Here is a 20,628-nt window from a genome sequence, read left to right as displayed (position 1 = left end):
CAAAGGATGGGATCCCATGTGGCCTCCAACCTGCCCTGATCCAGGCTGGGCACAGCCTGATGAAGGATGAGCACATCTCGCAGGGATATGGAAACCTCCCCTGAAAACCCAGTTCAGGCAGAGCCTGAGCTCTTTTGTGGCTCTGGGCAGGAAGATGCTCAGGATCTCCCAGAGAGGCTCAGCGGGCAGTAGGATTGTGCCTGCATCTCGCTCTGGACATGCCAGTGGCTCAAGTGACAGCTGTGGGAATGATTTATAATGCACCGAGAGGGGCCACAGTCCTGCAAGGCTCTTACATCAGGAGCAAAGAGCAGCCTGCAGGGTGGGGAAGGCTGGAGCTGTAGCACTGTGTGCTCATCCCTCACCTTAATGGGGAGCTGCCCCCAGACTTGCTATGTATCACTTTGATGGTTCTCCTGTTGGGTGTATTTTGGAGCAGCTGTTATCTGTGGCTTTTTATGGTGATCCTGTGGAAAGCAGCCATTTACCTGCTGTGATGAACTCAAAACTAATACTAACTCTTCATTCCCTTTGGTTTTATTTGGGGTTTTTTTAGTCTCTTTGTTTGATTGGTTTGCATGGGTTCGTTTGTTTCTAGGTTTTGTCTGTTTTGGTTTGAGTCTTTTGTTGTCTTTTTCATAAGACTCAGGTGAAGTTGGCATAGCCAAAGTCAAGAGAATGTACACCAGGCTTGACTTTCCAGAAATTACTTTTGGCTGGGTTTAACTGCATTCTCCAGGCTCAGGATGACCAGTCCATTTGCAGGATTTGCTCTGCAACATCAGCTTGCCCAGACTCTGCTCGGTGATTCACAAATGGAGAAGACAATGGATATTGTGCCAAGCTTCCTTTCAAACAGCCAAAACTGCAACGGCATGAGAGAAAAAAAGAAAAAAACAGAGACTATATTCACCAATTAGAGCAGAAGCAGTGTCCCACCATCTTGCCCTCCACTCTTATTAATTTTGTACATTGAGAGGCAATCCTGGGCCTAAAGCTTCCGTCTCTCAGTTCCTGATGCCATTTGACTCCAGCCTGGACTCCCCCTGATCACACTGCCTGCTTTCCACGTGGGGCTGGGGATGCTCAGCCTGGAAAGAGGAGACCCTGGGGAGGCCTCACTGCAGCTCTGCAGGACTGCAAGGGTGCCACAAGAAAGATTGGGACAGGGTGTTCCACAGGGCCTGTGGCAACAGGACAAGGGGGGGACGGCTTTCAGCTGCAGGAGGCTGATTGAAGTTGGATCTGAGGAAGCTGCTCTCTTCCACTGAGGGTGCTGAGGCACTGGCCCAGGCTGTGGATGCTCCATCCTTGGGAACAGGGCTCTGAGCACCATGGTCTGGGGGAACGTTGCTAAGCATGGAACCAAAGGCTCTCTAGCTCAGTGGTCATGTCACAATCCATGTCCCATCTGGAACTGCCAGCAGCCAGCAAGCAGCACAACACAGCCGTTGGCCCTGGGCTCAGCACACGCTGCACGCTGCTCCTGCTGCTCCTGTCACCCTTCTTGTTCCTGCCCCCGAGACCTCATCTCATCAGTCTCAAAAGCTGCCTAAGGCCTGGATTGTGTCATCCATCCCTGCAGGATGCTCACATTTGTCCTGAGGAAGGTACGGTGCCATTCCATGGAGGTGGATCCCCCCAGCTGCCCGGGTGTGGGCTGGAGTTCTGGGGGGATGAGGTGGGACAGGGACCCCACTCTGAGGTTTTGCTACCTCTGCAGGCTGTTGCAGGTAGAGAAGACAAGATGGAGGTGGACAGACAGACTGATAGAGAGGAGAAGATGGAAGTGGAGGGAGAAAAGAGAGGAGAGGAAGAGATGGAGGTGGGCACCATAATGGATACGGAGGAGGAGATGGAGGTGGATGGAGAACAGACTGGAGAGGAAGAGATGGAGGTTGATGAGGATGAGGAGATGGACGTGGAAATGGAAGAGTACACCGAGGAGATGGACATTGATGAGGAAGATGAAGAGGAGGCCATGGTCCTGGGATGAAGAGCAATGCCAGCAGCACGACAGGCATGTGGTCCCCACAGGCACAGTGGGTTCCCTGCAGCCAGGCTGGGGCGGGATTGGGCTGGCTGGTCCCTGCTCAGGAACGTGGTACCCAGTGCCTTGGGTTCTGCTGGCCATGCCCAGCCTGTCCTGTTCTTGCTTTGGGCCACACAAGCCCCATGGCAGTGCCTGGGGCACAGCCCCCAGACCCAGCCAGCCTCAGCTCTGGCAGCAGAGTCCCAGTGTGCCAGCCTGGGGACACACGGAAGAGCCCTCTGTGCCTGACTGGAGTGACCATGGCACCTGCTTTTCTTCCCGGACTGATGGAGATCCTGGACTGAAATGGCACCTTTTTGTACATAGTTTTTAGAGTTTGTTCTTCTTTTTGGCATATAGGTTTTAGGGCTTCATTTTGTCTTCTGTAAATACATTTCAAATATTGTTGTTAGATATGTTCTTAGGTATATACCTTCTATAAATTGTTGTTATTACAAATATTCTTACAAAAGTAAATGTGTTCTGTGTTTTCATTGCTGTTCTTACGTAAATAAACAACCTTGGGTTTTCACACCCCAGTTCTCTTTCCATTTGCTTCTGGCACAGGCAGTATTGGCCAAGTTGTGTTTTCCACTTGCTCCCGGTTCCCAGGGCTGGAGGTTCATGGGGGAGCTGGCACAGCCACCCCAGCAGTGGTCGTCCCACTCAGAGGGTTCCGCTGACAGAGGTCACTGTCTCCTTGCTGTCTCTCTGGACACACTGGGGAGCTGCAGGGGCGAATCCCAGCGTGCCCTGTTCCATGGGAAACCATGTTGGGACTCAATGTCCCAGCCCGGGTGAGCACTGGTTGTGGCCCTGGGCTCAGCATGGCAGGCCTGGTGCTCACAGCAGTGCAGACTTCAAGCTGGCCATGCACAGCTCCGTGTTTCTCCCAAAAATATCACTGCTGCAGCACCTGGGGTTCCCCAGTGCTGGGCTTTTTATCCCCACTGCATGGAGGATCACATGGCAGGGCAAAGGATGGATCCCATGTGGCCTCCAACCTGCCCTGATCCAGGCTGGGCACAGCCTGATGAAGGATGAGCACATCTCGCAGGGATATGGAAACCTCCCCTGAAAACCCAGTTCAGGCAGAGCCTGAGCTCTTTTGTGGCTCTGGGCAGGAAGATGCTCAGGATCTCCCAGAGAGGCTCAGCGGGCAGTAGGATTGTGCCTGCATCTCGCTCTGGACATGCCAGTGGCTCAAGTGACAGCTGTGGGAATGATTTATAATGCACCGAGAGGGGCCACAGTCCTGCAAGGCTCTTACATCAGGAGCAAAGAGCAGCCTGCAGGGTGGGGAAGGCTGGAGCTGTAGCACTGTGTGCTCATCCCTCACCTTCATGGGGAGCTGCCCCCAGACTTGCTATGTATCACTTTGATGGTTCTCCTGTTGGGTGTATTTTGGAGCAGCTGTTATCTGTGGCTTTTTATGGTGATCCTGTGGAAAGCAGCCATTTACCTGCTGTGATGAACTCAAAACTAATACTAACTCTTCATTCCCTTTGGTTTTATTTGGGGTTTTTTTAGTCTCTTTGTTTGATTGGTTTGCATGGGTTCGTTTGTTTCTAGGTTTTGTCTGTTTTGGTTTGAGTCTTTTGTTGTCTTTTTCATAAGACTCAGGTGAAGTTGGCATAGCCAAAGTCAAGAGAATGTACACCAGGCTTGACTTTCCAGAAATTACTTTTGGCTGGGTTTAACTGCATTCTCCAGGCTCAGGATGACCAGTCCATTTGCAGGATTTGCTCTGCAACATCAGCTTGCCCAGACTCTGCTCGGTGATTCACAAATGGAGAAGACAATGGATATTGTGCCAAGCTTCCTTTCAAACAGCCAAAACTGCAACGGCATGAGAGAAAAAAAGAAAAAAACAGAGACTATATTCACCAATTAGAGCAGAAGCAGTGTCCCACCATCTTGCCCTCCACTCTTATTAATTTTGTACATTGAGAGGCAATCCTGGGCCTAAAGCTTCCGTCTCTCAGTTCCTGATGCCATTTGACTCCAGCCTGGACTCCCCCTGATCACACTGCCTGCTTTCCACGTGGGGCTGGGGATGCTCAGCCTGGAAAGAGGAGACCCTGGGGAGGCCTCACTGCAGCTCTGCAGGACTGCAAGGGTGCCACAAGAAAGATTGGGACAGGGTGTTCCACAGGGCCTGTGGCAACAGGACAAGGGGGGGACGGCTTTCAGCTGCAGGAGGCTGATTGAAGTTGGATCTGAGGAAGCTGCTCTCTTCCACTGAGGGTGCTGAGGCACTGGCCCAGGCTGTGGATGCTCCATCCTTGGGAACAGGGCTCTGAGCACCATGGTCTGGGGGAACGTTGCTAAGCATGGAACCAAAGGCTCTCTAGCTCAGTGGTCATGTCACAATCCATGTCCCATCTGGAACTGCCAGCAGCCAGCAAGCAGCACAACACAGCCGTTGGCCCTGGGCTCAGCACACGCTGCACGCTGCTCCTGCTGCTCCTGTCACCCTTCTTGTTCCTGCCCCCGAGACCTCATCTCATCAGTCTCAAAAGCTGCCTAAGGCCTGGATTGTGTCATCCATCCCTGCAGGATGCTCACATTTGTCCTGAGGAAGGTACGGTGCCATTCCATGGAGGTGGATCCCCCCAGCTGCCCGGGTGTGGGCTGGAGTTCTGGGGGGATGAGGTGGGACAGGGACCCCACTCTGAGGTTTTGCTACCTCTGCAGGCTGTTGCAGGTAGAGAAGACAAGATGGAGGTGGACAGACAGACTGATAGAGAGGAGAAGATGGAAGTGGAGGGAGAAAAGAGAGGAGAGGAAGAGATGGAGGTGGGCACCATAATGGATACGGAGGAGGAGATGGAGGTGGATGGAGAACAGACTGGAGAGGAAGAGATGGAGGTTGATGAGGATGAGGAGATGGACGTGGAAATGGAAGAGTACACCCAGGAGATGGACATTGATGAGGAAGATGAAGAGGAGGCCATGGTCCTGGGATGAAGAGCAATGCCAGCAGCAGGACAGGCATGTGGTCCCCACAGGCACAGTGGGTTCCCTGCAGCCAGGCTGGGGCGGGATTGGGCTGGCTGGTCCCTGCTCAGGAACGTGGTACCCAGTGCCTTGGGTTCTGCTGGCCATGCCCAGCCTGTCCTGTTCTTGCTTTGGGCCACACAAGCCCCATGGCAGTGCCTGGGGCACAGCCCCCAGACCCAGCCAGCCTCAGCTCTGGCAGCAGAGTCCCGCTGGGCCAGCCTGGGGACACACGGAAGAGCTCTCTGTGCCTGACTGGAGTGACCATGGCACCTGCTTTTCTTCCCGGACTTATGGAGATCCTGGACTGAAATGGCACCTTTTTGTACATAGTTTTTAGAGTTTGTTCTTCTTTTTGGCATATAGGTTTTAGGGCTTCGTTTTGTCTTCTGTAAATACATTTCAAATATTGTTGTTAGATATGTTCTTAGGTATATACCTTCTATAAATTGTTGTTATTACAAATATTCTTACAAAAGTAAATGTGTTCTGTGTTTTCATTGCTGTTCTTACGTAAATAAACAACCTTGGGTTTTCACACCCCAGTTCTCTTTCCATTTGCTTCCGGCACAGGCAGTATTGGCCAAGTTGTGTTTTCCACTTGCTCCCGGTTCCCAGGGCTGGAGGTTCATGGGGGAGCTGGCACAGCCACCCCAGCAGTGGTTGTCCCACTCAGAGGGTTCCGCTGACAGAGGTCACTGTCTCCTTGCTGTCTCTCTGGACACACTGGGGAGCTGCAGGGGCGAATCCCAGCGTGCCCTGTCCCATGGGATCCCATGTTGGGACTCAATGTCCCAGCCCGGGTGAGCACTGGTTGTGGCCCTGGACTCAGCATGGCAGGCCTGGTGCTCACAGCAGTGCAGACTTCAAGCTGGCCATGCACAGCTCCGTGTTTCTCCCAAAAATATCACTGCTGCAGCACCTGGGGTTGCCCAGTGCTGGGCTTTTTATCCCCACTGCATGGAGGATCACATGGCAGGGAAAGGATGGGATCCCATGTGGCCTCCAACCTGCCCTGATCCAGGCTGGGCACAGCCTGATGAAGGATGAGCACATCTCGCAGGGATATGGAAACCTCCCCTGAAAACCCAGTTCAGGCCGAGCCTGAGCTCTTTTGTGGCTCTGGGCAGGAAGATGCTCAGGATCTCCCAGAGAGGCTCAGCGGGCAGTAGGATTGTGCCTGCATCTCGCTCTGGACATGCCAGTGGCTCAAGTGACAGCTGTGGGAATGATTTATAATGCACCGAGAGGGGCCACAGTCCTGCAAGGCTCTTACATCAGGAGCAAAGAGCAGCCTGCAGGGTGGGGAAGGCTGGAGCTGTAGCACTGTGTGCTCATCCCTCACCTTCATGGGGAGCTGCCCCCAGAGTTGCTATGTATCACTTTGATGGTTCTCCTGTTGGGTGTATTTTGGAGCAGCTGTTATCTGTGGCTTTTTATGGTGATCCTGTGGAAAGCAGCCATTTACCTGCTGTGATGAACTCAAAACTAATACTAACTCTTCATTCCCTTTGGTTTTATTTGGGGTTTTTTTAGTCTCTTTGTTTGATTGGTTTGCATGGGTTCATTTGTTTCTAGGTTTTGTCTGTTTTGGTTTGAGTCTTTTGTTGTCTTTTTCATAAGACTCAGGTGAAGTTGGCATAGCCAAAGTCAAGAGAATGTACACCAGGCTTGACTTTCCAGAAATTACTTTTGGCTGGGTTTAACTGCATTCTCCAGGCTCAGGATGACCAGTCCATTTGCAGGATTTGCTCTGCAACATCAGCTTGCCCAGACTCTGCTCGGTGATTCACAAATGGAGAAGACAATGGATATTGTGCCAAGCTTCCTTTCAAACAGCCAAAACTGCAACGGCATGAGAGAAAAAAAGAAAAAAACAGAGACTATATTCACCAATTAGAGCAGAAGCAGTGTCCCACCATCTTGCCCTCCACTCTTATTAATTTTGTACATTGAGAGGCAATCCTGGGCCTAAAGCTTCCGTCTCTCAGTTCCTGATGCCATTTGACTCCAGCCTGGACTCCCCCTGATCACACCGCCTGCTTTCCACGTGGGGCTGGGGATGCTCAGCCTGGAAAGAGGAGACCCTGGGGAGGCCTCACTGCAGCTCTGCAGGACTGCAAGGGTGCCACAAGAAAGATTGGGACAGGGTGTTCCACAGGGCCTGTGGCAACAGGACAAGGGGGGGACGGCTTTCAGCTGCAGGAGGCTGATTGAAGTTGGATCTGAGGAAGCTGCTCTCTTCCACTGAGGGTGCTGAGGCACTGGCCCAGGCTGTGGATGCTCCATCCTTGGGAACAGGGCTCTGAGCACCATGGTCTGGGGGAACGTTGCTAAGCATGGAACCAAAGGCTCTCTAGCTCAGTGGTCATGTCACAATCCATGTCCCATCTGGAACTGCCAGCAGCCAGCAAGCAGCACAACACAGCCGTTGGCCCTGGGCTCAGCACACGCTGCACGCTGCTCCTGCTGCTCCTGTCACCCTTCTTGTTCCTGCCCCCGAGACCTCATCTCATCAGTCTCAAAAGCTGCCTAAGGCCTGGATTGTGTCATCCATCCCTGCAGGATGCTCACATTTGTCCTGAGGAAGGTACGGTGCCATTCCATGGAGGTGGATCCCCCCAGCTGCCCGGGTGTGGGCTGGAGTTCTGGGGGGATGGGGTGGGACAGGGACCCCACTCTGAGGTTTTGCTACCTCTGCAGGCTGTTGCAGGTAGAGAAGACAAGATGGAGGTGGACAGACAGACTGATAGAGAGGAGAAGATGGAAGTGGAGGGAGAAAAGAGAGGAGAGGAAGAGATGGAGGTGGGCACCATAATGGATACGGAGGAGGAGATGGAGGTGGATAGAGAACAGACTGGAGAGGAAGAGATGGAGGTTGATGAGGATGAGGAGATGGACGTGGAAATGGAAGAGTATACCGAGGAGATGGACATTGATGAGGAAGATGAAGAGGAGGCCATGGTCCTGGGATGAAGAGCAATGCCAGCAGCAGGACAGGCATGTGGTCCCCACAGGCACAGTGGGTTCCCTGCAGCCAGGCTGGGGCGGGATTGGGCTGGCTGGTCCCTGCTCAGGCACGTGGTACCCAGTGCCTTGGGTTCTGCTGGCCATGCCCAGCCTGTCCTGTTCTTGCTTTGGGCCACACAAGCCCCATGGCAGTGCCTGGGGCACAGCCCCCAGACCCAGCCAGCCTCAGCTCTGGCAGCAGAGTCCCAGTGTGCCAGCCTGGGGACACACGGAAGAGCCCTCTGTGCCTGACTGGAGTGACCATGGCACCTGCTTTTCTTCCCGGACTTATGGAGATCCTGGACTGAAATGGCACCTTTTTGTACATAGTTTTTAGAGTTTGTTCTTCTTTTTGGCATATAGGTTTTAGGGCTTCGTTTTGTCTTCTGTAAATACATTTCAAATATTGTTGTTAGATATGTTCTTAGGTATATACCTTCTATAAATTGTTGTTATTACAAATATTCTTACAAAAGTAAATGTGTTCTGTGTTTTCATTGCTGTTCTTACGTAAATAAACAACCTTGGGTTTTCACACCCCAGTTCTCTTTCCATTTGCTTCTGGCACAGGCAGTATTGGCCAAGTTGTGTTTTCCACTTGCTCCCGCTTCCCAGGGCTGGAGGTTCATGGGGGAGCTGGCACAGCCACCCCAGCAGTGGTCGTCCCACTCAGAGGGTTCCGCTGACAGAGGTCACTGTCTCCTTGCTGTCTCTCTGGACACACTGGGGAGCTGCAGGGGCGAATCCCAGCGTGCCCTGTCCCATGGGATCCCATGTTGGGACTCAATGTCCCAGCCCGGGTGAGCACTGGTTGTGGCCCTGGGCTCAGCATGGCAGGCCTGGTGCTCACAGCAGTGCAGACTTCAAGCTGGCCATGCACAGCTCCGTGTTTCTCCCAAAAATATCACTGCTGCAGCACCTGGGGTTGCCCAGTGCTGGGCTTTTTATCCCCACTGCATGGAGGATCACATGGCAGGGCAAAGGATGGGATCCCATGTGGCCTCCAACCTGCCCTGATCCAGGCTGGGCACAGCCTGATGAAGGATGAGCACATCTCGCAGGGATATGGAAACCTCCCCTGAAAACCCAGTTCAGGCAGAGCCTGAGCTCTTTTGTGGCTCTGGGCAGGAAGATGCTCAGGATCTCCCAGAGAGGCTCAGCGGGCAGTAGGATTGTGCCTGCATCTCGCTCTGGACATGCCAGTGGCTCAAGTGACAGCTGTGGGAATGATTTATAATGCACCGAGAGGGGCCACAGTCCTGCAAGGCTCTTACATCAGGAGCAAAGAGCAGCCTGCAGGGTGGGGAAGGCTGGAGCTGTAGCACTGTGTGCTCATCCCTCACCTTCATGGGGAGCTGCCCCCAGAGTTGCTATGTATCACTTTGATGGTTCTCCTGTTGGGTGTATTTTGGAGCAGCTGTTATCTGTGGCTTTTTATGGTGATCCTGTGGAAAGCAGCCATTTACCTGCTGTTATGAACTCAAAACTAATACTAACTCTTCATTCCCTTTGGTTTTATTTGGGGTTTTTTTAGTCTCTTTGTTTGATTGGTTTGCATGGGTTCGTTTGTTTCTAGGTTTTGTCTGTTTTGGTTTGAGTCTTTTGTTGTCTTTTTCATAAGACTCAGGTGAAGTTGGCATAGCCAAAGTCAAGAGAATGTACACCAGGCTTGACTTTCCAGAAATTACTTTTGGCTGGGTTTAACTGCATTCTCCAGGCTCAGGATGACCAGTCCATTTGCAGGATTTGCTCTGCAACATCAGCTTGCCCAGACTCTGCTCGGTGATTCACAAATGGAGAAGACAATGGATATTGTGCCAAGCTTCCTTTCAAACAGCCAAAACTGCAACGGCATGAGAGAAAAAAAGAAAAAAACAGAGACTATATTCACCAATTAGAGCAGAAGCAGTGTCCCACCATCTTGCCCTCCACTCTTATTAATTTTGTACATTGAGAGGCAATCCTGGGCCTAAAGCTTCCGTCTCTCAGTTCCTGATGCCATTTGACTCCAGCCTGGACTCCCCCTGATCACACTGCCTGCTTTCCACGTGGGGCTGGGGATGCTCAGCCTGGAAAGAGGAGACCCTGGGGAGGCCTCACTGCAGCTCTGCAGGACTGCAAGGGTGCCACAAGAAAGATTGGGACAGGGTGTTCCACAGGGCCTGTGGCAACAGGACAAGGGGGGGACGGCTTTCAGCTGCAGGAGGCTGATTGAAGTTGGATCTGAGGAAGCTGCTCTCTTCCACTGAGGGTGCTGAGGCACTGGCCCAGGCTGTGGATGCTCCATCCTTGGGAACAGGGCTCTGAGCACCATGGTCTGGGGGAACGTTGCTAAGCATGGAACCAAAGGCTCTCTAGCTCAGTGGTCATGTCACAATCCATGTCCCATCTGGAACTGCCAGCAGCCAGCAAGCAGCACAACACAGCCGTTGGCCCTGGGCTCAGCACACGCTGCACGCTGCTCCTGCTGCTCCTGTCACCCTTCTTGTTCCTGCCCCCGAGACCTCATCTCATCAGTCTCAAAAGCTGCCTAAGGCCTGGATTGTGTCATCCATCCCTGCAGGATGCTCACATTTGTCCTGAGGAAGGTACGGTGCCATTCCATGGAGGTGGATCCCCCCAGCTGCCCGGGTGTGGGCTGGAGTTCTGGGGGGATGAGGTGGGACAGGGACCCCACTCTGAGGTTTTGCTACCTCTGCAGGCTGTTGCAGGTAGAGAAGACAAGATGGAGGTGGACAGACAGACTGATAGAGAGGAGAAGATGGAAGTGGAGGGAGAAAAGAGAGGAGAGGAAGAGATGGAGGTGGGCACCATAATGGATACGGAGGAGGAGATGGAGGTGGATGGAGAACAGACTGGAGAGGAAGAGATGGAGGTTGATGAGGATGAGGAGATGGACGTGGAAATGGAAGAGTACACCGAGGAGATGGACATTGATGAGGAAGATGAAGAGGAGGCCATGGTCCTGGGATGAAGAGCAATGCCAGCAGCACGACAGGCATGTGGTCCCCACAGGCACAGTGGGTTCCCTGCAGCCAGGCTGGGGCGGGATTGGGCTGGCTGGTCCCTGCTCAGGCACGTGGTACCCAGTGCCTTGGGTTCTGCTGGCCATGCCCAGCCTGTCCTGTTCTTGCTTTGGGCCACACAAGCCCCATGGCAGTGCCTGGGGCCCAGCCCCCAGACCCAGCCAGCCTCAGCTCTGGCAGCAGAGTCCCAGTGTGCCAGCCTGGGGACACACGGAAGAGCCCTCTGTGCCTGACTGGAGTGACCATGGCACCTGCTTTTCTTCCCGGACTGATGGAGATCCTGGACTGAAATGGCACCTTTTTGTACATAGTTTTTAGAGTTTGTTCTTCTTTTTGGCATATAGGTTTTAGGGCTTCATTTTGTCTTCTGTAAATACATTTCAAATATTGTTGTTAGATATGTTCTTAGGTATATACCTTCTATAAATTGTGGTTATTACAAATATTCTTACAAAAGTAAATGTGTTCTGTGTTTTCATTGCTGTTCTTACGTAAATAAACAACCTTGGGTTTTCACACCCCAGTTCTCTTTCCATTTGCTTCTGGCACAGGCAGTATTGGCCAAGTTGTGTTTTCCACTTGCTCCCGGTTCCCAGGGCTGGAGGTTCATGGGGGAGCTGGCACAGCCACCCCAGCAGTGGTCGTCCCACTCAGAGGGTTCCGCTGACAGAGGTCACTGTCTCCTTGCTGTCTCTCTGGACACACTGGGGAGCTGCAGGGGCGAATCCCAGCGTGCCCTGTCCCATGGGATCCCATGTTGGGACTCAATGTCCCAGCCCGGGTGAGCACTGGTTGTGGCCCTGGGCTCAGCATGGCAGGCCTGGTGCTCACAGCAGTGCAGACTTCAAGCTGGCCATGCACAGCTCCGTGTTTCTCCCAAAAATATCACTGCTGCAGCACCTGGGGTTGCCCAGTGCTGGGCTTTTTATCCCCACTGCATGGAGGATCACATGGCAGGGCAAAGGATGGATCCCATGTGGCTTCTAACCTGCCCTGATCCAGGCTGGGCACAGCCTGATGAAGGATGAGCACATCTCGCAGGGATATGGAAACCTCCCCTGAAAACCCAGTTCAGGCCGAGCCTGAGCTCTTTTGTGGCTCTGGGCAGGAAGATGCTCAGGATCTCCCAGAGAGGCTCAGCGGGCAGTAGGATTGTGCCTGCATCTCGCTCTGGACATGCCAGTGGCTCAAGTGAGAGCTGTGGGAATGATTTATAATGTACCGAGAGGGGCCACAGTCCTGCAAGGCTCTTACATCAGGAGCAAAGAGCAGCCTGCAGGGTGGGGAAGGCTGGAGCTGTAGCACTGTGTGCTCATCCCTCACCTTAATGGGGAGCTGCCCCCAGACTTGCTATGTATCACTTTGATGGTTCTCCTGTTGGGTGTATTTTGGAGCAGCTGTTATCTGTGGCTTTTTATGGTGATCCTGTGGAAAGCAGCCATTTACCTGCTGTGATGAACTCAAAACTAATACTAACTCTTCATTCCCTTTGGTTTTATTTGGGGTTTTTTTAGTCTCTTTGTTTGATTGGTTTGCATGGGTTCGTTTGTTTCTAGGTTTTGTCTGTTTTGATTTGAGTCTTTTGTTTGCTTTTTCATAAGAATCAGGTGAAGTTGGCATAGCCAAAGTCAAGAGAATGTACACCAGACTTGACTTTCCAGAAATTACTTTTGGCTGGGTTTAACTGCATTCTCCAGGCTCAGGATGACCAGTCCATTTGCAGGATTTGCTCTGCAACATCAGCTTGCCCAGACTCTGCTCGGTGATTCACAAATGGAGAAGACAATGGATATTGTGCCAAGCTTCCTTTCAAACAGCCAAAACTGCAACGGCATGAGAGAAAAAAAGAAAAAAACAGAGACTATATTCACCAATTAGAGCAGAAGCAGTGTCCCACCATCTTGCCCTCCACTCTTATTAATTTTGTACATTGAGAGGCAATCCTGGGCCTAAAGCTTCCGTCTCTCAGTTCCTGATGCCATTTGACTCCAGCCTGGACTCCCCCTGATCACACTGCCTGCTTTCCACGTGGGGCTGGGGATGCTCAGCCTGGAAAGAGGAGACCCTGGGGAGGCCTCACTGCAGCTCTGCAGGACTGCAAGGGTGCCACAAGAAAGATTGGGACAGGGTGTTCCACAGGGCCTGTGGCAACAGGACAAGGGGGGGGACGGCTTTCAGCTGCAGGAGGCTGATTGAAGTTGGATCTGAGGAAGCTGCTCTCTTCCACTGAGGGTGCTGAGGCACTGGCCCAGGCTGTGGATGCTCCATCCTTGGGAACAGGGCTCTGAGCACCATGGTCTGGGGGAACGTTGCTAAGCATGGAACCAAAGGCTCTCTAGCTCAGTGGTCATGTCACAATCCATGTCCCATCTGGAACTGCCAGCAGCCAGCAAGCAGCACAACACAGCCGTTGGCCCTGGGCTCAGCACACGCTGCACGCTGCTCCTGCTGCTCCTGTCACCCTTCTTGTTCCTGCCCCCGAGACCTCATCTCATCAGTCTCAAAAGCTGCCTAAGGCCTGGATTGTGTCATCCATCCCTGCAGGATGCTCACATTTGTCCTGAGGAAGGTACGGTGCCATTCCATGGAGGTGGATCCCCCCAGCTGCCCGGGTGTGGGCTGGAGTTCTGGGGGGAGGAGGTGGGACAGGGACCCCACTCTGAGGTTTTGCTACCTCTGCAGGCTGTTGCAGGTAGAGAAGACAAGATGGAGGTGGACAGACAGACTGATAGAGAGGAGAAGATGGAAGTGGAGGGAGAAAAGAGAGGAGAGGAAGAGATGGAGGTGGGCACCATAATGGATACGGAGGAGGAGATGGAGGTGGATGGAGAACAGACTGGAGAGGAAGAGATGGAGGTTGATGAGGATGAGGAGATGGACGTGGAAATGGAAGAGTACACCCAGGAGATGGACATTGATGAGGAAGATGAAGAGGAGGCCATGGTCCTGGGATGAAGAGCGATGCCAGCAGCAGGACAGGCATGTGGTCCCCACAGGCACAGTGGGTTCCCTGCAGCCAGGCTGGGGCGGGATTGGGCTGGCTGGTCCCTGCTCAGGAACGTGGTACCCAGTGCCTTGGGTTCTGCTGGCCATGCCCAGCCTGTCCTGTTCTTGCTTTGGGCCACACAAGCCCCATGGCAGTGCCTGGGGCCCAGCCCCCAGACCCAGCCAGCCTCAGCTCTGGCAGCAGAGTCCCAGTGTGCCAGCCTGGGGACACACGGAAGAGCCCTCTGTGCCTGACTGGAGTGACCATGGCACCTGCTTTTCTTCCCGGACTTATGGAGATCCTGGACTGAAATGGCACCTTTTTGTACATAGTTTTTAGAGTTTGTTCTTCTTTTTGGCATATAGGTTTTAGGGCTTCATTTTGTCTTCTGTAAATACATTTCAAATATTGTTGTTAGATATGTTCTTAGGTATATACCTTCTATAAATTGTTGTTATTACAAATATTCTTACAAAAGTAAATGTGTTCTGTGTTTTCATTGCTGTTCTTACGTAAATAAACAACCTTGGGTTTTCACACCCCAGTTCTCTTTCCATTTGCTTCTGGCACAGGCAGTATTGGCCAAGTTGTGTTTTCCACTTGCTCCCGGTTCCCAGGGCTGGAGGTTCATGGGGGAGCTGGCACAGCCACCCCAGCAGTGGTCGTCCCACTCAGAGGGTTCCGCTGACAGAGGTCACTGTCTCCTTGCTGTCTCTCTGGACACACTGGGGAGCTGCAGGGGCGAATCCCAGCGTGCCCTGTCCCATGGGATCCCATGTTGGGACTCAATGTCCCAGCCCGGGTGAGCACTGGTTGTGGCCCTGGGCTCAGCATGGCAGGCCTGGTGCTCACAGCAGTGCAGACTTCAAGCTGGCCATGCACAGCTCCGTGTTTCTCCCAAAAATATCACTGCTGCAGCACCTGGGGTTCCCCAGTGCTGGGCTTTTTATCCCCACTGCATGGAGGATCACATGGCAGGGCAAAGGATGGATCCCATGTGGCCTCCAACCTGCCCTGATCCAGGCTGGGCACAGCCTGATGAAGGATGAGCACATCTCGCAGGGATATGGAAACCTCCCCTGAAAACCCAGTTCAGGCAGAGCCTGAGCTCTTTTGTGGCTCTGGGCAGGAAGATGCTCAGGATCTCCCAGAGAGGCTCAGCGGGCAGTAGGATTGTGCCTGCATCTCGCTCTGGACATGCCAGTGGCTCAAGTGACAGCTGTGGGAATGATTTATAATGTACCGAGAGGGGCCACAGTCCTGCAAAGCTCTTACATCAGGAGCAAAGAGCAGCCTGCAGGGTGGGGAAGGCTGGAGCTGTAGCACTGTGTGCTCATCCCTCACCTTAATGGGGAGCTGCCCCCAGAGTTGCTATGTATCACTTTGATGGTTCTCCTGTTGGGTGTATTTTGGAGCAGCTGTTATCTGTGGCTTTTTATGGTGATCCTGTGGAAAGCAGCCATTTACCTGCTGTGATGAACTCAAAACTAATACTAACTCTTCATTCCCTTTGGTTTTATTTGGGGTTTTTTTAGTCTCTTTGTTTGATTGGTTTGCATGGGTTCGTTTGTTTCTAGGTTTTGTCTGTTTTGGTTTGAGTCTTTTGTTTGCTTTTTCATAAGACACAGGTGAAGTTGGCATAGCCAAAGTCAAGAGAATGTACACCAGGCTTGACTTTCCAGAAATTACTTTTGGCTGGGTTTAACTGCATTCTCCAGGCTCAGGATGACCAGTCCATTTGCAGGATTTGCTCTGCAACATCAGCTTGCCCAGACTCTGCTCGGTGATTCACAAATGGAGAAGACAATGGATATTGTGCCAAGCTTCCTTTCAAACAGCCAAAACTGCAACGGCATGAGAGAAAAAAAGAAAAAAACAGAGACTATATTCACCAATTAGAGCAGAAGCAGTGTCCCACCATCTTGCCCTCCACTCTTATTAATTTTGTACATTGAGAGGCAATCCTGGGCCTAAAGCTTCCGTCTCTCAGTTCCTGATGCCATTTGACTCCAGCCTGGACTCCCCCTGATCACACTGCCTGCTTTCCACGTGGGGCTGGGGATGCTCAGCCTGGAAAGAGGAGACCCTGGGGAGGCCTCACTGCAGCTCTGCAGGACTGCAAGGGTGCCACAAGAAAGATTGGGACAGGGTGTTCCACAGGGCCTGTGGCAACAGGACAAGGGGGGGACGGCTTTCAGCTGCAGGAGGCTGATTGAAGTTGGATCTGAGGAAGCTGCTCTCTTCCACTGAGGGTGCTGAGGCACTGGCCCAGGCTGTGGATGCTCCATCCTTGGGAACAGGGCTCTGAGCACCATGGTCTGGGGGAACGTTGCTAAGCATGGAACCAAAGGCTCTCTAGCTCAGTGGTCATGTCACAATCCATGTCCCATCTGGAACTGCCAGCAGCCAGCAAGCAGCACAACACAGCCGTTGGCCCTGGGCTCAGCACACGCTGCACGCTGCTCCTGCTGCTCCTGTCACCCTTCTTGTTCCTGCCCCCGAGACCTCATCTCATCAGTCTCAAAAGCTGCCTAAGGCCTGGATTGTGTCATCCATCCCTGCAGGATGCTCACATTTGTCCTGAGGAAGGTACAGTGCCATTCCATGGAGGTGGATCCCCCCAGCTGCCCGGGTGTGGGCTGGAGTTCTGGGGGGAGGAGGTGGGACAGGGACCCCACTCTGAGGTTTTGCTACCTCTGCAGGCTGTTGCAGGTAGAGAAGACAAGATGGAGGTGGACAGACAGACTGATAGAGAGGAGAAGATGGAAGTGGAGGGAGAAAAGAGAGGAGAGGAAGAGATGGAGGTGGGCACCATAATGGATACGGAGGAGGAGATGGAGGTGGATGGAGAACAGACTGGAGAGGAAGAGATGGAGGTTGATGAGGATGAGGAGATGGACGTGGAAATGGAAGAGTACACCCAGGAGATGGACATTGATGAGGAAGATGAAGAGGAGGCCATGGTCCTGGGATGAAGAGCGATGCCAGCAGCAGGACAGGCATGTGGTCCCCACAGGCACAGTGGGTTCCCTGCAGCCAGGCTGGGGCGGGATTGGGCTGGCTGGTCCCTGCTCAGGAACGTGGTACCCAGTGCCTTGGGTTCTGCTGGCCATGCCCAGCCTGTCCTGTTCTTGCTTTGGGCCACACAAGCCCCATGGCAGTGCCTGGGGCCCAGCCCCCAGACCCAGCCAGCCTCAGCTCTGGCAGCAGAGTCCCAGTGTGCCAGCCTGGGGACACACGGAAGAGCCCTCTGTGCCTGACTGGAGTGACCATGGCACCTGCTTTTCTTCCCGGACTGATGGAGATCCTGGACTGAAATGGCACCTTTTTGTACATAGTTTTTAGAGTTTGTTCTTCTTTTTGGCATATAGGTTTTAGGGCTTCATTTTGTCTTCTGTAAATACATTTCAAATATTGTTGTTAGATATGTTCTTAGGTATATACCTTCTATAAATTGTTGTTATTACAAATATTCTTACAAAAGTAAATGTGTTCTGTGTTTTCATTGCTGTTCTTACGTAAATAAACAACCTTGGGTTTTCACACCCCAGTTCTCTTTCCATTTGCTTCTGGCACAGGCAGTATTGGCCAAGTTGTGTTTTCCACTTGCTCCCGGTTCCCAGGGCTGGAGGTTCATGGGGGAGCTGGCACAGCCACCCCAGCAGTGGTCGTCCCACTCAGAGGGTTCCGCTGACAGAGGTCACTGTCTCCTTGCTGTCTCTCTGGACACACTGGGGAGCTGCAGGGGCGAATCCCAGCGTGCCCTGTCCCATGGGATCCCATGTTGGGACTCAATGTCCCAGCCCGGGTGAGCACTGGTTGTGGCCCTGGGCTCAGCATGGCAGGCCTGGTGCTCACAGCAGTGCAGACTTCAAGCTGGCCATGCACAGCTCCGTGTTTCTCCCAAAAATATCACTGCTGCAGCACCTGGGGTTGCCCAGTGCTGGGCTTTTTATCCCCACTGCATGGAGGATCACATGGCAGGGCAAAGGATGGATCCCATGTGGCTTCTAACCTGCCCTGATCCAGGCTGGGCACAGCCTGATGAAGGATGAGCACATCTCGCAGGGATATGGAAACCTCCCCTGAAAACCCAGTTCAGGCCGAGCCTGAGCTCTTTTGTGGCTCTGGGCAGGAAGATGCTCAGGATCTCCCAGAGAGGCTCAGCGGGCAGTAGGATTGTGCCTGCATCTCGCTCTGGACATGCCAGTGGCTCAAGTGAGAGCTGTGGGAATGATTTATAATGTACCGAGAGGGGCCACAGTCCTGCAAGGCTCTTACATCAGGAGCAAAGAGCAGCCTGCAGGGTGGGGAAGGCTGGAGCTGTAGCACTGTGTGCTCATCCCTCACCTTAATGGGGAGCTGCCCCCAGACTTGCTATGTATCACTTTGATGGTTCTCCTGTTGGGTGTATTTTGGAGCAGCTGTTATCTGTGGCTTTTTATGGTGATCCTGTGGAAAGCAGCCATTTACCTGCTGTGATGAACTCAAAACTAATACTAACTCTTCATTCCCTTTGGTTTTATTTGGGGTTTTTTTAGTCTCTTTGTTTGATTGGTTTGCATGGGTTCGTTTGTTTCTAGGTTTTGTCTGTTTTGATTTGAGTCTTTTGTTTGCTTTTTCATAAGAATCAGGTGAAGTTGGCATAGCCAAAGTCAAGAGAATGTACACCAGACTTGACTTTCCAGAAATTACTTTTGGCTGGGTTTAACTGCATTCTCCAGGCTCAGGATGACCAGTCCATTTGCAGGATTTGCTCTGCAACATCAGCTTGCCCAGACTCTGCTCGGTGATTCACAAATGGAGAAGACAATGGATATTGTGCCAAGCTTCCTTTCAAACAGCCAAAACTGCAACGGCATGAGAGAAAAAAAGAAAAAAACAGAGACTATATTCACCAATTAGAGCAGAAGCAGTGTCCCACCATCTTGCCCTCCACTCTTATTAATTTTGTACATTGAGAGGCAATCCTGGGCCTAAAGCTTCCGTCTCTCAGTTCCTGATGCCATTTGACTCCAGCCTGGACTCCCCCTGATCACACTGCCTGCTTTCCACGTGGGGCTGGGGATGCTCAGCCTGGAAAGAGGAGACCCTGGGGAGGCCTCACTGCAGCTCTGCAGGACTGCAAGGGTGCCACAAGAAAGATTGGGACAGGGTGTTCCACAGGGCCTGTGGCAACAGGACAAGGGGGGGGACGGCTTTCAGCTGCAGGAGGCTGATTGAAGTTGGATCTGAGGAAGCTGCTCTCTTCCACTGAGGGTGCTGAGGCACTGGCCCAGGCTGTGGATGCTCCATCCTTGGGAACAGGGCTCTGAGCACCATGGTCTGGGGGAACGTTGCTAAGCATGGAACCAAAGGCTCTCTAGCTCAGTGGTCATGTCACAATCCATGTCCCATCTGGAACTGCCAGCAGCCAGCAAGCAGCACAACACAGCCGTTGGCCCTGGGCTCAGCACACGCTGCACGCTGCTCCTGCTGCTCCTGTCACCCTTCTTGTTCCTGCCCCCGAGACCTCATCTCATCAGTCTCAAAAGCTGCCTAAGGCCTGGATTGTGTCATCCATCCCTGCAGGATGCTCACATTTGTCCTGAGGAAGGTACGGTGCCATTCCATGGAGGTGGATCCCCCCAGCTGCCCGGGTGTGGGCTGGAGTTCTGGGGGGAGGAGGTGGGACAGGGACCCCACTCTGAGGTTTTGCTACCTCTGCAGGCTGTTGCAGGTAGAGAAGACAAGATGGAGGTGGACAGACAGACTGATAGAGAGGAGAAGATGGAAGTGGAGGGAGAAAAGAGAGGAGAGGAAGAGATGGAGGTGGGCACCATAATGGATACGGAGGAGGAGATGGAGGTGGATGGAGAACAGACTGGAGAGGAAGAGATGGAGGTTGATGAGGATGAGGAGATGGACGTGGAAATGGAAGAGTACACCCAGGAGATGGACATTGATGAGGAAGATGAAGAGGAGGCCATGGTCCTGGGATGAAGAGCGATGCCAGCAGCAGGACAGGCATGTGGTCCCCACAGGCACAGTGGGTTCCCTGCAGCCAGGCTGGGGCGGGATTGGGCTGGCTGGTCCCTGCTCAGGAACGTGGTACCCAGTGCCTTGGGTTCTGCTGGCCATGCCCAGCCTGTCCTGTTCTTGCTTTGGGCCACACAAGCCCCATGGCAGTGCCTGGGGCCCAGCCCCCAGACCCAGCCAGCCTCAGCTCTGGCAGCAGAGTCCCAGTGTGCCAGCCTGGGGACACACGGAAGAGCCCTCTGTGCCTGACTGGAGTGACCATGGCACCTGCTTTTCTTCCCGGACTGATGGAGATCCTGGACTGAAATGGCACCTTTTTGTACATAGTTTTTAGAGTTTGTTCTTCTTTTTGGCATATAGGTTTTAGGGCTTCATTTTGTCTTCTGTAAATACATTTCAAATATTGTTGTTAGATATGTTCTTAGGTATATACCTTCTATAAATTGTTGTTATTACAAATATTCTTACAAAAGTAAATGTGTTCTGTGTTTTCATTGCTGTTCTTACGTAAATAAACAACCTTGGGTTTTCACACCCCAGTTCTCTTTCCATTTGCT

Source organism: Lonchura striata, chromosome 21 (assembly GCF_046129695.1).
Source record: "Lonchura striata isolate bLonStr1 chromosome 21, bLonStr1.mat, whole genome shotgun sequence".
NCBI lineage: Eukaryota > Metazoa > Chordata > Aves > Passeriformes > Estrildidae > Lonchura > Lonchura striata.
The sequence above is the reverse complement of the archived record's forward strand: the minus strand, read 5'-3'. Positions refer to the sequence as shown.